The sequence below is a fragment of the Neophocaena asiaeorientalis genome, unplaced genomic scaffold, assembly GCF_003031525.2.
Source record: "Neophocaena asiaeorientalis asiaeorientalis breed wild unplaced genomic scaffold, Neophocaena_asiaeorientalis_V1.1 scaffold521, whole genome shotgun sequence".
Lineage (NCBI taxonomy): Eukaryota > Metazoa > Chordata > Mammalia > Artiodactyla > Phocoenidae > Neophocaena > Neophocaena asiaeorientalis.
In genome coordinates this window covers 4,689,370-4,706,482 of record NW_020174712.1, presented here as the reverse complement: position 1 = coordinate 4,706,482, position 17,113 = coordinate 4,689,370, and the positions used below count along the sequence as shown (strand labels likewise).

Sequence of the window (17,113 nt, the reverse complement as noted above, 5' to 3'; positions counted from 1 at the left end):
GTTGTTCTGCTAGCTCCCTCGGTGAAGGTTTGCACCAGAATAGATCAACCACTTCTGGGAAGGAGTGATCTACGTGAATTGTTTTCAGCAAGCACCTGTTTGAGATAGTAGTCATTAGGTAAAATATATTCCAATATTAGAGCCATCGTCAGAAAAGGACCTCAAAAAATATCCTAGAACTCACTTTCCAATAACAGAATCACTACATTTACATCTTTGACTAACTCTGCAAGAGAGTAAGAGAATTAGCTGTGACATATGTACGTAAGACATGGGTCATAAACGTTTCTTTCCTGGGTATCCCCTGTAAGTTATCTGCCCTCCCTAATTGATCACCTAATGTTCATTGGGCACTCACTATGTGCTAGCCCTTTTCTAAGCTACTCATGGGTTGAGACACACCAGTGAATAGATATATTATACCCAAAATGTAATGTATGCCCCATGGGGTATACAAAATAAATAAGTAACGTACGTTGTATGTTATAATGCAAAGAGCACTATAGAATAAGCCAAGGGACTGGTAGAAAGCAGGGGCTTGCAATTTAAATAGGGAGCTCCAGGTAAATCTTTTTCTTTTTTCCCCAGGTGAATCTTGACTGAGGTAGTGGCAGCTGACAAAAAACTTAAAGGAGGTGAGGGAGCAAGATATGCCTATTCTTATGTAACACTCCTGTGAAATTCAAATTAAATATTGCATTTAAAGTGCTTAGCACAGTTCATGGCATAGACCAAATGCTGACCACTCATGTGAGCTACTGTTAGATTACCTTTGTATTCATTCTATAAGTAGATGTTGGATCCTGCTAAGTGCCAGGTACTGTTCTAGACCAAGGGCAGCAAACTTTTTCTGTAAAGAGCCTGATTTAAACTTTGTGGGCCCTAGGGCCTATGTCATAGCTATTCAATCTCACTGTAGCACAGAAGCAGCTACAGACAGTACACAGAGGATGGGCAGTGCACAGCAGAGACTGATTTGGTGGATGGCTGTAGTTTGCCCACCCTTGTTCTATAAGATGGGGATCCAGAGAATAAGCCATGTGAAATCTATGTATTGCCATCTCTTATAAGTGCAAGTCAAAATAAAGGCACAGGGGAATGAGTGGTTTTTGATCCTTTTCTTAAAAATCTAAAAGTAGTACTATGAAAGTTACAGCATGAATATATTATATTCTTTCTAAGAGTCCTTTGCTTAATGTTACCATTGTGTCTTATAAAAGATCTCTTAATTTTAGCATCCTGATGTCCTGCTGTAGGAACAAAAATTAAATGCTTTTAAAAAGGAGCAAATGTGAAAGTACTGGAATGAAAATCAATAGCTTGAAAATGTTTTTAAATAGCCACATTAAAAAATGCCACCTCAAAAAGTTTGTGCCATTTACTTTTGGTAAAATAATACATAGAATGAAAACAAAACATGCTTTTATGCCTTCTTAAACACTATATATACACATATACATATTTATATATGTAAATATATACTATATAAATTACAAATAAAATTAATTATATATTTACTTATATAAAATATATATGAATGTTATCTATGACATTTAAAAACTGAGAGATTTTAAAGTGTCTTCTTAAGCATTCATACATACATATTTGCAAATAAATATATAATTAATATTTTCATTATATATATTTAAGTATAAATCAAATATTTATATATAAATTGCTCAGGGAAGAGGTTTAAATTTTTTCTTAAATATATGCATATATTATATAAATATATATTTCTATGCAATATACATACTCATGTTTAAGAAGACATTTAAACCTCTTCCCTTACCAATTGAAATGCATGTTTTGTTTTCATTGTATTTTTTTCTTTTGCCAAGAATAGCATGATTCTTTTGAGGAGGTTATTTTTAAATGTGGCTATCTAAAAATATTTTCAGGGACTTCCCTGGCAGTCCAATGGTTAAGACTTCACCTTCCAATGCAGGGGGTGCAGGTTCAATCCCTGGGTCGGGGAGCTGAGATCCCACATGCCTTGTGTCCAAAAAACCAAAACATAAAATGGAAGCAATATTGTAGCAAATTCAGTAAAGACTTTAAAGATGATCCACATCAAAAAAAAATATGTTCAAGCTGTTTATATGTTATATTCCTAATATATAATGTTAGTGGTACATGTGTTATTATTTATTCTGTCCTTTATAAAGGTGAAATAAACCAGGGAGACTGTATCCAGCAATATTTGCCTAACAAAATCGTGCTCTCATAGCTAAAAATAATTTTCATTTCACTTTGTATTAGTGCATATAGCAAGCCCCTTTGGAGCAAAATCTCTAGATCTAAAGTTTAAGTAGGAAAGAATACAAAAGTTCCCTCCCTCAATTAGTCCATTTAAAATAGCTACAATTGGTTTGATTCCAGCTTTTCTCTCCAAACTTATCTCTTGCCATCTCCAGTTCTCCTATTTCATCTCCAGCCATAATAAAGTCTCCTTCCAATAAAGTGCCATGCTCTTTCCTCTCTACCCTCATACTGTACACCTGTAACTTACATAATATTGCTGTACATCAACTACATTTCAATTAAAAAAAAAAACTAGGATAAATACCAAACTATACAATTAAAAAAAAAACAAAAAACTACCCACTCTCAATCCCCCTTACCTATGAGCATGTGCACAGATGGGGCATGCACAGGTTTACTTCCCACCTGCATTTCAGATCTCTGCCTAAACGCCACTTGCTCAGGCAAGCTTCCCTTGACTCTTAGTCTCAATTAGGTCTCCAAGCTAAACGCTCTCCTAGCTCCCTATTTTACACTGACCACAGCCCCTTGGTTCTGATTATTTAAGCCCTGTCTTATCTACTAGACTGTAAGCTTTAAGAGAGCAAGGGCCTCTCCTGTCTTATTCACGTGCCCCAGCACTTACTACATTTGTCTAATGAAATGAATTGATGAATATGCATTTAGTCATCAGACTGGTGATATCTGATTTAGCAATCTTATAAAATTAATTTACTAGAAATTTATTTGGGATGTTAGACACACTTAAGGTAGAAGTTTCATAAAGTTGTCTATCAATGATGCCAAGGTGTTATCTAGAACAACATCTCCTATGAGATCAGGGTTGAGAGAAAGGTATTTTCTTTATGAATTTACCAGGGTCCAAGTACAGCCCTTACCTTTCTAAACTAGATTCTTATTTGTCAGATGTCTGAGCATTATGCCATTTCTCACACAATATGCAAGCCTGTGAGAACAATGTATAAATTGAAATGGTAACTTATTAATTTATTATGAGAATACTCCTGTTGATAAACTATATTCTCCTTTGGTAGAAATAACCACATGGAAAACGTAATGCTTAAACATAGTATAAGATGTTACATGAATTACTTAATGGCATGAGACTATATACTATATTCTATATTTCTCAAATTGTGATAGAAGTAGTTCCAAGGGTGCATCATTTACTTATTCAATCATTCAGTCATACAAATATTTAGTACCAAACTTTGTTCTAGGTGCTAACCCTTTTTAAAAATTCTTTTTAAATTAAAAAAATTTTTTTCTTTTAAATTTTTGGCCGTGCCGCCCGGCTTGCGGGATCTTGGTTCCCCCACCAGGGATGGAACCCGGGTCCACGGCAATGAAAGTCAGGAGTCTTAACCACTGGACCACGAGGGAATTCCCACGGTGCTGACCACTTAGAGCAACGAAGAAGATAAAGTCCCTGGTTTTCATAGCATTTTTATCTGTGTGAGACAAATGTAAATAAAGTTTTTATAAAATGGTAAATAAAATAATTTTAGGTTGAGAAAAATGCTATGAAATGAAACCAATAAGAGGAAAAGTAGGGGGAGGCTATCTTTAAAAGGAATGGCTGTAAAGGCCTCCAAGGAAGCATTAGACCCAGCCTGAAAAAGAAGAAAAGTATTAGCCAGGTGAAAGAGGTGGAAGAAGAGTGTTCTTTCCAGGCTGCAGCAGAAAGCACAAAGGGATTAGCTTGCTGGACTGCAATGAAAGCCATGCTTATTACACAAAATGGCGGGCAAAGACCACAGAGGTCTGAGATAAGGTTGAGGACGGTGCAGGACGGAGCCATTTGCATGTCATTCCCAAACCGATGGGAACCATTAAGGGGTTTCTTTCAAACAAGGAAATTAGCACGCTGTGATTTAGGTTAAAAGACTACTCAAGCTGATTTGTGAAGAATGGATTAAGGGAGGCAAGAGTGAAAGCAGAAAAAAATCCCTCAGGCTATTTAGTAATCTAGGAAAAGAATGTTGGTGGTTTGGAGCATGTGGTAGCAGCGGAGCTGAAATGGAGGGAGAGAGGGAAAATGGAGATAGAGCCTTCCAAACTTGCTGTCGGGTTGGATAAAGGGGGTAAGAGAAACAGGAAGCAAGAATGAGTGAGCGGTCCAATTTTTTGCTCAAGTAATTGGGTGGATGGTAGTGCCATTTGCAGAGATAATTGAAGAGGAAAGAAAGGAAAATAAGTTTACTCTTTATAATAAATACTTTAAACATTTTAACATAAAATAGACCTAGCCATTTCTTGCAATGAGATACAATATTTATACAAAATTTTTACAACACAATTTTATACAATTTTTTAGAACAAAATTTAAAAATGCAACTTCAAAGAAAATTCAACCAGTCATCTGCTTTCTTGAAAGTGTATTTACTTTCCTCCTTTACGTTTTGAAAGTTTGAGGTCAGTGGCCCAAATAGCTGTAGGTAAACGCCGTTTAAACACTAGAAGTCTACTGGCCAAGGTCCACTCCCCACCTGGTTCCAGGATGATAAAACGCTTCCCATTTGTGCTTTTCAAAATCTTTTTGATTGGGATCCACGGTTAAAAATCCATCCTAAGTAGTGAACTCGGTACACACACCGTCTCCGATAGCTGGAAAAAGCAGTTCCATGGAACAAGACTTACCCATGCTACCGCGAAGCCCTCCGCTCTTCCAGTTCCTTTCAAAGGTAAGACGTAGAAGAAACTGCTACTTCTGCTCCCGACAGCTGTTGGAATCAACCTTTCTTTGCGCTCCACCGATTGGACCCACCCTCCTTTTGATGGACACATTGTCAGCAGGCTACACCTACTTTTCAACTCTGCCTTGATTAGTTGAATTTCCAAGGAAAGGCTCTACCAACCTTGTGAAGGTCGAGGGATCAAGCAGCGGTGGGCGTGGAGGTGGGTGTGGCTCAGCTCCGCACCGGGTGGGGTTGGTCACCGGACCTGCCAGCGCAAGGTCACATTCAACCAAGAGCAGGCGGGCAGGGGCAAGTCCCCCCACACCTCCTACCCACCCCCCTCCCCGTACTCCTCACCCTGCGCCGCAGTCATTGGGCCCCCGCCACGTGAGAAAGCCTCTTTGAACCCCCATCGCCCAGTTTTAGCAAGAAGTAGGCACTCAGTAAATCTCTACTGAACAAATTAACGTAAGTATAATCAAATTTAAGCAGTTATATATCAATGAAAGAAAATCGATTTTGGTGGAGGCAGTTTTTACCCCCTGGAATGCACGCCACGCCTTTCCCTGTGCCTTCTCTTCCCCCAAACTTCCTCCCCATCTCACCCTACCCCCAGTCGCAGAGAAACTCCTATTACTGCTTTTTCTTTTTCAGCCATTATGTGACTGTGTCTCTAAAGGTAACACAACTCACTTTGAAAGCACCAGTCAGCGCTCACCATTGGCCATGGTCTAGTGAAATTTAATAGTTTGTATAAGTACACAGACCATTAAAACAAAAACCAAATCAGCGTTTAAAAGCCTCTTAAATTTTCACTTGATGCTTGCCTGCAATTCACATATATATCTGGGAGCAGTTCTCAACTCTTTATTTTTTTGGGGGGTGTTTATTTTAGAATAAATGCCAGTGAAAAAAATAAAAGATCATTTCCAATAGGGGAAATATTAAACTTTTAAAAAATGTATTATTCCCTGATCTCCCCCAGTAGGCATACCAGGTCCCCGTCCATTTGATATAGATGTTATATAAAACTTCCTTAGCTCCTTACCTTAAAATATTTTTATTTGCAGGTGAATTTCTGAAGGCAGGAGTTGTGAGAAACTACTTCTCTCTTGTTCTCTGTGATGCACTGCTATGGTCTCTAGAAACTGCACAGGCAAGTTATCAGAGCAGGTTTGAACCAGATGTGTGTGTGTGTGTGTGTGTGTGTGTGTGTGTGTTTTTTTTGGGGGGTGTTTATTTTAGAATAAATGCCAGTGAAAAAAATAAAAGATCATTTCCAATAGGGGAAATATTAAACTTTTAAAAAATGTATTATTCCCTGATCTCCCCCAGTAGGCATACCAGGTCCCCGTCCATTTGATATAGATGTTATATAAAACTTCCTTAGCTCCTTACCTTAAAATATTTTTATTTGCAGGTGAATTTCTGAAGGCAGGAGTTGTGAGAAACTACTTCTCTCTTGTTCTCTGTGATGCACTGCTATGGTCTCTAGAAACTGCACAGGCAAGTTATCAGAGCAGGTTTGAACCAGATGTGTGTGTGTGTGTGTGTGTGTGTGTGTGTGTGTGTGTGTGTGTGTGTGTGTGTGTGTGATAAAAATGTTAATGTTTTGGGTTTCAAAAAGAAATACAACTTAAAGGAGCCAAAGAATCCTGAGAAGAGCATTCTTTCCAAATCTTTAAATGGCAGTGTCATTGGTCATTGGAAGTCCCTTTCCTCACTGGAGGCTCTCTCTATAAATCTATATAAAATGTCATCGTTATCACTTATATATGTAAATGATACATATAATGATATATACACAAAATATAAATAAATATCACTTATGTATATATGACATATTTATATATAGGATGACATATATATATATATATAGAGAGAGAGAGAGAGAGAAAGACACATAACTAAAGCCGAAGATCCTTTTTTTCATCTAACTCTTGCATCTTATTCACTAGACCACACAGTTTTGTTATCACCCCCGTAACTTTTGAGACAGTGCATACAATCAACAAGATTAATTCCCTTCCGCCGTCTGGTCACTTGGTTTGTGTTAATGTAGCTCTGCTTGTAAACTGGAGACGGCGTGTTTAGAAAATCTAAATTTACATTTCACACTACACCTCTTACATAAATTTTTCTTTCTCCCATTTTGTTTTAGCTTTCCTTTCCATGGCCCTAGAGAAGTAAATCAAAAAGAAGGAATGCATCTGTTGTCATATGAACCCAGTTCAAGGGAAATTGAATTCCTCCAAAATGAGCTAGGGAACCAATTAAACCCTGAAACAAAAATGGGCTGCCTTTTGAAATTGATACAAAGAGGGTGGTTGGTAGAGACAAGCAGCTTTTTGGATTGCTAAAGTTTTAGTCATAGTAATTCTTCTAAGAATAACATTTTAGCTGGTTTTTAAAAAAATTTTAGTTTGACAATTTATTTCTGTGTTACCAACCAATATTTCCCTTAAAACGTCTTAGAATTCAAAAACTACAAATGTGCTCTAATTCAATTCACTCTACACATATTTAAGTTTCTCCCCCAGTCAAGCCATTGTTCTGGATCCTTGGGATATGTATCCCAGGCCTCCTGGAATTTTCAGGCTGAAGTTGCAGGACCAGAACTAGGGTGATGCATGTAACTTACTGGTTTTCTGCAAAAATATTTGAGGGATGTCCTAAAATTCAGTTAAGATTAATAATATTTTAATGCAATATTTAAGCAATAAAATTAGTGCAAAAATTCATGATGAACAAGATATTAAAAATTTAAATAAAGACAACGAAGTAATCACGCTTTGTAAATATCGAAGTGCAGCTATTATTAGGACAGTGAAGGGTAGGTACTGGGTGTTAAGAGAGCCCAGAATAGGAGACTGTGATGGAATCAGGAAGTTCAGGAAGATTTCCCTAGAGCTGCTGTGATCTGAAGGTGGTCAGCTGAGAGGGCACATCTCCCTGACAGTGGATGGAATACCTATGAAGGCAAGGAGAACAAGAGGGGATGTGCAGTGCCAGACCCCCAGGCCTTGTAGGTCATGGTAAGAAGTTAGATCTTCATGCCAAGAGCAATGGGAATGGAATATTTTAAGAACACATGTGTCATGTATAGTCGATGCATATTAACCTTAAACTTGTAAAACATTGTTTCATTGTTGGAGCTTCAGTCTATCTCTATTTGACTTAGCGAATTAAATGTTTTACATGCAATGTCTCATTTTATCTTGAAATCAGATTTACAAAATGATTATATTACTATTGTTATTATTATCATCGTTTTATTAGTATTTTAACATGAGAATTCTGAGGCACAAAGAAAGTTTACACACTGGTAAGTAGCTAAACTCAGATTAGAACTTGAGTGTGCTTAATTCATTGAGATATAACATTTTATATTATATTATGGTATTTTACAAACTCCATGGGTATAGCTTTCATAAAAAGCCTACTGCATTATTATTTTCTGTAATTTATAATGCCTTTTTACATACTTATTTGATCTTGATAGAAAGCTTATGAGTTGTTATTACCTATTTTATGGATAAGGAAATGGGAAGTCAGTAATGACAAATGCCTTATTCAAAGCCACAGAGGTATTAGTTTATGGGCCAGAGTTTACAACCCAAGTCTTGCTATCTTGACACAAAGTTTAAAGGCAAAGTTAATTTTCCAAGTTCAGTCAGTTGTTTAAAGAGCTTTTGAAATGTAGTTTTAGAGTTTCCATTCAGAAAAAGCCAGGCAATAATAAATGTTTCTGCTTGGAATTTGATGTCTTAGTAGAATAATATTTTTATGAGGGTATATCCAGGTACATTTTGACTGCATTTAAAAAAAAACTGAGATGTAATTAACATATAACATGTGTTGTAAGTACACAACATAATGATTTGATATATGTGTGTATTGCAAAATGACCAATGCAATAAGTCTAGTTAAATCCATCTAGTTAACTTTTATGTGTACAAAGTTACAAATTTTTTTCTTGTGATGTGAACTTTTAAGATCTATTCTCTTAGCAACTTTCAAATACACGTACAACACAGTATTATTAACTATAGTCACCATTACATCCTCAGGACTTGTTTTATAACTAGAAGTTTGTACCATTTGACCATCTTTACCAGGCTGGAGGTGGGGGATGAGTAGGCATGGGGGGCATAAAATGGGAGAAGATGGGCTCTGCATTAAAACAAAATCTAAATGGAAGCTGTCTGGTACTTCACACTGAGCAGAATGAGACTTGTATCTAAATCTCGTATATTTTCAACAGTCTTTATGCTCTTTAGATGAAAGCTATAACCACATAAACATTGTCATGTTTCATTTTCTTTGTGAGAATTTAGCAGTGAGCCTCACTGCAGGAGCTAAAGGCTATTTTTTAGACCACAGAGTCTCCCTGGACTTTGACAATGATCCATGAATGTTATTATTTGGCAGTCTCATAAGATCCTTTCTTCCTCTTAAGAATGGACTATCCACATAATTCTCTTCCTATTAAGGGACCTATTAAAATTGGGCTCACCTGGAGAAAATTTCAGAGCTTGATCTAACTTACTTTAGGTAATTTCTCATTTTTCCATAAAAATTTATGAGTCAACCTCAGATGTGTTTTTTTTTTAACTTTTTTTTTTTTTGGCTGTGGGTCTTTGTTGCTACTCATGGGCTTTCTCTAGTTGTGGCGAGCGGGGACTACTCTTCGTTGTGGTGCGCGGGCTTCTCATTGTGATGGCTTCTCTCTTTTTTTTTTAAAGAATAGAATAAATTTTTTTTATACATCATTTTTATTTTTAAAAAAATTTTACCTTCATAGAATACATTTTCACATTAGAGATTCCCACAGTGGGAAAACAACAACTTATTATAATTTTATATTTGTGGACAGATTATTTTAGGACAAGTAAAATAAACACATTTGAGGATTAAGTCTCCATTTAGAACCAGTAACAATTTGAAACATCTATAAAGGGACCTCTTCCCTCCATGAAACTTATCTATATTCAGAAACTCTCCAGGCTCTTCTTCCTAGGATTTAGAAATCAGTAATGTGAAATATCAGCATTTCTAATTTTCAAATCTCCCTAGGACACGTAACCATCAGTAACTGGTATCGACTGAACAGAGGGGGGGATGTTTACAAAAACAAAACACTGCCTAATTTTCTGCAAAGTCTTTACTTATGAATTAACAGTCGTTCCCTTTCTCCATCATCCTAGGACAAATATAGAAGTTTGATCAAATATTGAGAGTAATAAAGCTGAATTCCCTTTAAGAGTCTGATAAATTAACAGGCAAAGGCTCATATATAATGTTTAGTTATACTGTGAGTCTTCTGAGAAGCTGTGAGACACCGCATTAACTCTCCAGAATACAAAGCTCAGTCTCACAATTTCTTGGATACAATTTCTCTCAAATCTTTCTTCAAAGATTAAACTCTAAAAATAACCGGCTGATTAGGAGAAGAGGTTTATCAGCGGACTAATCTGTTACTTCCTTCTTATTGTGAGTTGAAATGGCATGACAGAGCAGAGGCAAGGAGGTGTACAATCAATTCTTTTTTTTTTTTTTTTTAAAGATTCAGGATTACTCTTATTTTATTTATTTATTTTTGGCTGCATTGTGTCTTCATTGCTGTGCACAGGTTTTCTCTAGCTGTGGCGAGCTGGGGCTACTCTTCGTTGCGGTGCGCAGGCCTTTCACTGCGGTGGCTTCTCTCGTTGCGGAGCACGGGATCTAGGTCCGCGGGCTTCAGTAGTTGTGGCTCGCGGGCTCTAGAGTGCAGGGTCAGTAGTTGGGGCGATCGGGCTTGGTTGCTCCGCGGCCTGGGGGATCTTCCCGGACCAGGGCTTGAACCTGTGTCCCCTGCGTTGGCAGGCGGATTCTTAACTACTGTGCCACCAGGGAAGCCCAATGTACAATCACTTCTCAAGGTGTTAAGTCTAAAGGGTCAGAGCTTCCACAGCATAGCCACAGCTTTGCAGATGCCCACATCATGATAGTTGAAATAACAAAGCCCAACAAAGGTGAACGCTGAGAGCACCAAAAAGCCTGCCTTGGCAGCTTTCTGCAACGCAGCCCCTCGAACATAGTCAGTAACAACTTGTCCAACGCCCCAGTGACTATGAAGAGTGAGGGCTGCAGCCAGAGAGTAGTCCACCGCAGAGCAAGGATTCAAATAAGCAGCTGGAATTAGGCCCAGGAGCAAAACACTGACAACCCTCTCACCAGTCCAGTGGAGAGATGCAGCCTTGGAACCAGAATGGTGGCTGGGTGACAGGTGAATGTGCTGTATTCCACAGCATCCTGGGGTTGATCAGTCCTGGAGAAATGCTGAGACATGAGCCAGTCTGACCACTGGGGTTCAGAGGAAGAGAGCTCGCCCACCTCTGGCACCGCAAAGGGCACTCAGCCTCCAGAGAGTCGCCATGTCGCTCGGAAAGGCCTGTGGTGGCTTCTCTTGTTGCGGCGCACGGGCTCTAGGCGCACAAGCTTCAGTAGTTGCGGTGCACAGGCTCAGTAGTTGTGGCTCACAGGCTCTAGAGCACAGGCTCAGTAGTTGTAGTGCACAGGCTTAGTTGCTCCGTGGCATGTGGGATCTTCCCGGACCAGGGATCCAACCCGTGTCCTCTGCATTGACAGGCGGATTCTTAAACAGTGCGCCACCAGGGAAGCCCTAAACTTTCTTATTTTGAGATATTTGGGGGTTTATGGAAGAGCTGCAAAGACAATACAGGGAGTTCTCATATTTCTCTTCACCGGCTTCCCTTAATGTTAACATTTTACATGACCAGTGTACATTTAGCAAGATGAAGAAATCAACATTGGTACAATACTATTAATTAAACTCCAGATTTTATTTGGACTTTGCCAGTTTTTCCAATAATCTCCTTTTTAAAAAAATCTGTTCTAGGATCCAATCCAGATTCTATTTTGTATTTAGAACATAGTTAATGCACAGACATGAGCTCCACAATCTAACCCCAGTTCTAGCCCAGAACATGTAATTTTTGTCCTGGAATATCCTAACATCACCCCTCCCATAAAATTCACCCTGAGCTTGATTCCAAGCTTATACCTCTCTTAAGACTCAAATCAAGAATCACCACCTCTCAGGAAACCTTTCTTTTGGAAACTCAATGCCATCTCTCTCTGTGTAGAGTTACTTGGCTTTTAGGAATATATTCTATATGATCAGCCATTTAACATTACCTTTAGAGATTTTTTTGTATGTGTAATGTAAGTAGAAAAACAATAAAATGCATATCTGTACAGGAGTAGATCATTGTGGCACATTGGATGCTCCAGGCTTTTTAAGGTCTATATATACTCTAAATAGGAATATGGTAGGACAGTTTGGTTACAAAACTGTTTTGTATTATTTTTGAAGTGGTAAGAATAAATAATGAATGTCAGCCTGTAAGTATTACTGGTTCTGCCTTATTTGGGCAAAAAAAAAAAAAATGTATTAAAACATAATTGTAGACTACACAGTCATAATTAATCATTTTTGTTTTTGTTTGTTTGGAATTTTTAAGATCTAAATTCATGTTGTTCAAACTATGACTTGGAATCACTGGGTGAGTATTTTGGCATTGCCAAAAAAGTTTGAAAACTGCAGCTCTAAATAATTTGTTTACATATATGGTTAGAAGTGTATCAAAATGGGTAAATATGTAAACATCAATGCTTCAAACAATCTTTGCTTTATTTATTTATTTATTGAAGTAGAGTTGATTTGCAGTGCTGTGCCAATCTCTGCTTTTACACATAGAGACATTCTTTTTCATATTCTTTTCCATCATGGTTTATCACAGGAGATTGGATATAGTTCCCTGTGCTATACAATAGCACCTTGTTTATCCATTCTAAATGTAATAGTTTGCATCTCCCAATCCCAAACTCTCACTCCATCCCTTTCTCTTCCCTCCTCCCCCTTGGCAACCACAAGTCTGTTCTCTATGTCTATATTTCTTTTTGGCAGTACGTGGGCCTCTCACTGTTGTGGCCTCTCCCGTTGCCGAGCACAGGCTCCGGATGTGCAGGCTTAGCGGCCATGGCTCACGGGCCCAGCCGCTCCACTGCATGTGGGATCTTCCCGGACCAGGGCACGAACCCATGTCCCCTGCATCGGCAGGCGGACTCTCAGCCACTGCGCCACCAGGGAAGCCCTGACTGTTTCTGTTTTGTAGATAGGTTCATTTGTGCCATATTTTAGATTCCACATATAAGTGATATCATATGGTATTTGTCTTTCTTTTTCTGACTTACTTCACTTAGTACGATAATCTCTAGTTGTATCCATGTTGCTGCAAATGGCATTATTTTGTTCTTTTTTATGGTTGAGTAGTATTCCATAAACAATCTTTATTTAGAACTTAAATACTTTATGTTTTCTTTTTTAGCTAAAACTCCCAAATGTGCTATAATAATACAAGTTGGTTTAGGTAATCTACTTTATATAATTAGACATTGTAGGTCCTCATTTCTCCAGTTATACTTTATTGTTCTGTCCCCAAGAAAATGAAGTATATAAGAATTAGTTTTTTAGCTACATCCATCTTTTTGACTTGCAACATTTAATATTTTGAGTAGTTTGTTAAAATTGTAGAAAGCCGTAGAATGTAACACAGTAGAACCCAGAAACAGGCCTGTACACATGGGATAACCTGACAGATCTACATTCCCCCAAACTTTATGTTCATATCTAATTCCCAGTGTGATGGCATTTGGAGGTGGCACCTTTGGGAAGAAATTGGGTCATGAAGGTGGAGCCCTTGTGAATGGGATTAGTGCCCTTATAAAAAGAAGCCAAGAGCTGGCTTATTCTCTTTCTGTCACTGTGAGGATACAATGAAAAGTTGGCTGTCTGCAACTCAAAAGAGGGCTTTCACCAGAACCAGCCATGCTGATGCCATAATCTTGGGCTTTCAGCTTCTAGAACTATGAGAAGTAAATACCACTTGATGGTATTTTATTATAGCAGCCTGAGTTGACTAAGGCACTAACTCATGAGAAAGGTGACAGTGGGAAAAGGCTAGTATTTTCAGAAACAATACTGAGACAGCTATACATGTGGCAAATTAGAATCTTGACTCCTAACTCACATTGCACACATAAATAAGTTCCAGACTGTAGCTATAACTATGGATTGTAGATATAATTGTGGAAGGTAAATACAACTTTGAGAAGGAAATGGAAAAATAGCTTCTTAACTTTGGGGTTGAGAATGATTTCTTATTCGATATACAAAAGTACTGAATATAAAGGAAAAGAAAGAGATAAGTTGGATGAGATTGAAATTATGAACTTTAAGAGGTACCACTGAAAGAATGAAAAGGTATATCCCAGTGATTTTTTTTTTTTTTTTTTTTTTTTTTTTTTTTTTTTTTGGTGGTCCGCGGGCCTCCCCCTGTTGTAGCCTCCCCCAGCCGCTCCGTGGCACGTGGGATCCTCTCGGACCGGGGCACGAACCCGTGTCCCCTGCATTGGCAGGCGGACTCTCAACCACTGCGCCACCAGGAAGCCCCCAGTGATTTTTTAAAAAAAGGTAAATAGGGCTTCCCTGGTGGCGCAGTGGCTGGGTAAAAAAAGGTAAATAAGATGCCGCTTCCTCCAATGGTTTTCCATCTCCTTTAGAAAAAAATCAAAATTCCTTCCTATCTGAGAAGACACCATGTGATCTGGTCTCCACCCACCTCCTTCCTTAACTGTGCTCCTTTTCCTCTCAAGCCAAACCATCATCCTTGTTCTTCCATGGCTTATCTTTCTTCTTTCTGAAGTTGGAGACCCCAGATTATCACAAACCTGGTTCTTTGCTTCATTCTGATTTCAGCTTCAGTGGTAGGGAGGGACCAGTGTACATGAGTTTCCTCAAATGCTAGGGTATCTCCATGTCCTTCATGACACTTTTCACTGTAGAAGGTATTATTAACTGCCCTAGTGCTGGAGGAGAATACAGGTAGAAGAGAGGCAGCCCAGGACCAAATTTCAATTGCCCCACTTAAGGTGTAGTCTGTAAATAACAGAGGACAAAGTATAACATGAGTGGATTTTCTGCATAGTACTCATCAAGTTTCTTCAGTTCTGCTGGGATATTTTGGACGAATACAAAGGCTCCTGGCAGAGGTTTCAGGGTATATGTTTACTTTCCTACAGAGGGAGCCAAGAAACCACTGCCATGGTAGCATACCAGCAACGTGTTTCTTGCTGACCTAGTCCAGGAATTCTTTGGTCTTGGAATGGGTCTCAGACGTGCCTTACTGGGTAAGAATCACTTGTAGCCTCTAGTATGGGAATTCTCCTTTCCGTCCCCTAGGGTTTCACCCACAATGGCCAGGCATAAAATTCAAGAGAGATAAGTATTTTAAGAAATTGTCATAGAAAAGAACTCTCAAGTCTCAGGAGAAAATAATTTTAGCTATGGTACCAGCTAAGATCATATTCTTAGATTGCCTTTTTCTGAACTCTTCTCCTCTGTGTACCCGCTCCCCTCATTTCTTTACCAGTGTCATATTCTTACCGTCTGAGTCATTTGGGTTAAATCTCTTTAATGTTTCTAAATATTCTTTTACGATTCTCCTTACAGTATGCTCAGAGAGATAGTAAAACTGTATATTTAATATCCTTTCAATGTTGCCACTTTATTTCTAATGACATTGAATGGCTTCTGCTTTCTCAAACAATGGTGTCCCTGGGCATTTATGTCCTTTCTGCATAAGTGCCAAGGCCTCTAAACAGACACTCTGCAGCCAGTCTCTTGTCTTTGTAATCCATTATTCCTACTACAACCACTTATATTCCTGAAACACTGATGATATATCTTTTGCTTCCATGACAATTTTGAATAGGTTCTAAAGCATAACAACAACAAAAAAAAGCAGAGGCTTTAGCATGTTTTTGAAGCGTTCTCTAATCTGGTTCCAACGTCTTCTTCCCTTTTACTATCTACATATTAAACAATTCCAGAATTTGTCCATCTTTGGCACTTGGTCCAAATCTGGACTGCTGCCTACCATAATAAGAAAGGTTTTTACATTTTTAAATGATTGAACAAAAAAAATCAAAAGAAGAGTAATATTTCCTGGCATTGAAGATTATGTGAAATTAAAAGCTCAGTAACCATAAATAGAATGTTACTGAAACAGAACCATGCCTATTTCTATACCTATTGGATATAGCTGCTTTTTGCACTACAACAGCAGAGTTGAGTAACTATAACACAAAACCTAAAATATTTATTATCTGGCCCTTTATAGAAAAAAAGCTTACTGACCCCTGAACTATTCCATTTTAGCTAAATAGAGCAGGCTCATATACAAAATTCTGCTGTTGTTTATGTGTATCCTTAGGACTGAGCCAATTATTTTAGTTTTCTATTTTCTCTTCACACCTGTTACTCCACACCATGGGATAAGTGTTCACCCTTTTCCTCTTTGCTTCCTCCAAACTTTTCTCTTTTCCTATACCTCACACTAACCAGCTTTGTTGAAGCTGAAGATATCAGAGTATGTTAGTCACCACTACTCTTTGATGCAGTCAGATCTAAATATCCCAGTACTAATCTTAGTGACTGCAATATCCACATGGATGATTCTTCCTCACCTCAGCCACCTCATGGTCCATACTTATCATTACCTGTAACTGCACTGGATTCATATTCTCAATTAAAAGCATCACAGTGTGTGATCATTGCTTCAGTCTTCCTGGATCACTTCCAGTACATCTAATCCAACAATCTGCAATCCAGCAACTCCATCGTTTCACTGTCCCTTACTGCTCTTGTTCTCACTTCCTGTCTAGTCCATCTTAGATTACATGGCCCATTATTTTATTAAGTCCCTTATGTACACAGGTCATAATCCTTCAACCCAAACCCCTGAGGTCTAATGTATTTCCAGATTCAGATTAAAAACAAATTATAGAATGATAGTATATTTCCTATACCATATTATATCTGCAGTGAAACTGGTGATTATGCCTAAATAAGTGGGATCAGTAAAGGCTTTGAATAGTTTTGTGTCTATTCAAGTTGAATTTTGTTGCCAGATGAGTTGTGAACAACCTTATGAAAACAAGACAAAACTTTCCTTTTTCCATGCTCTTTTTGGATTATGGAATTGCAGAAAGGGATGTGGACCTGGGCCATTAACTTCCTTGTTCCATTCTCAGTCCATTTTCTT

At 38.2% G+C, this 17,113-nt stretch overlaps 1 pseudogene; it reads right to left on the bottom strand.

Annotated features, from left to right (window-relative positions):
- Positions 1-10,881: 10,881 nt before the first annotated feature.
- LOC112409705 (succinate dehydrogenase [ubiquinone] cytochrome b small subunit, mitochondrial-like) lies at positions 10,882-11,361 on the bottom strand (annotated as a pseudogene).
- Between the last annotated feature and the right edge of the window lie 5,752 nt (positions 11,362-17,113).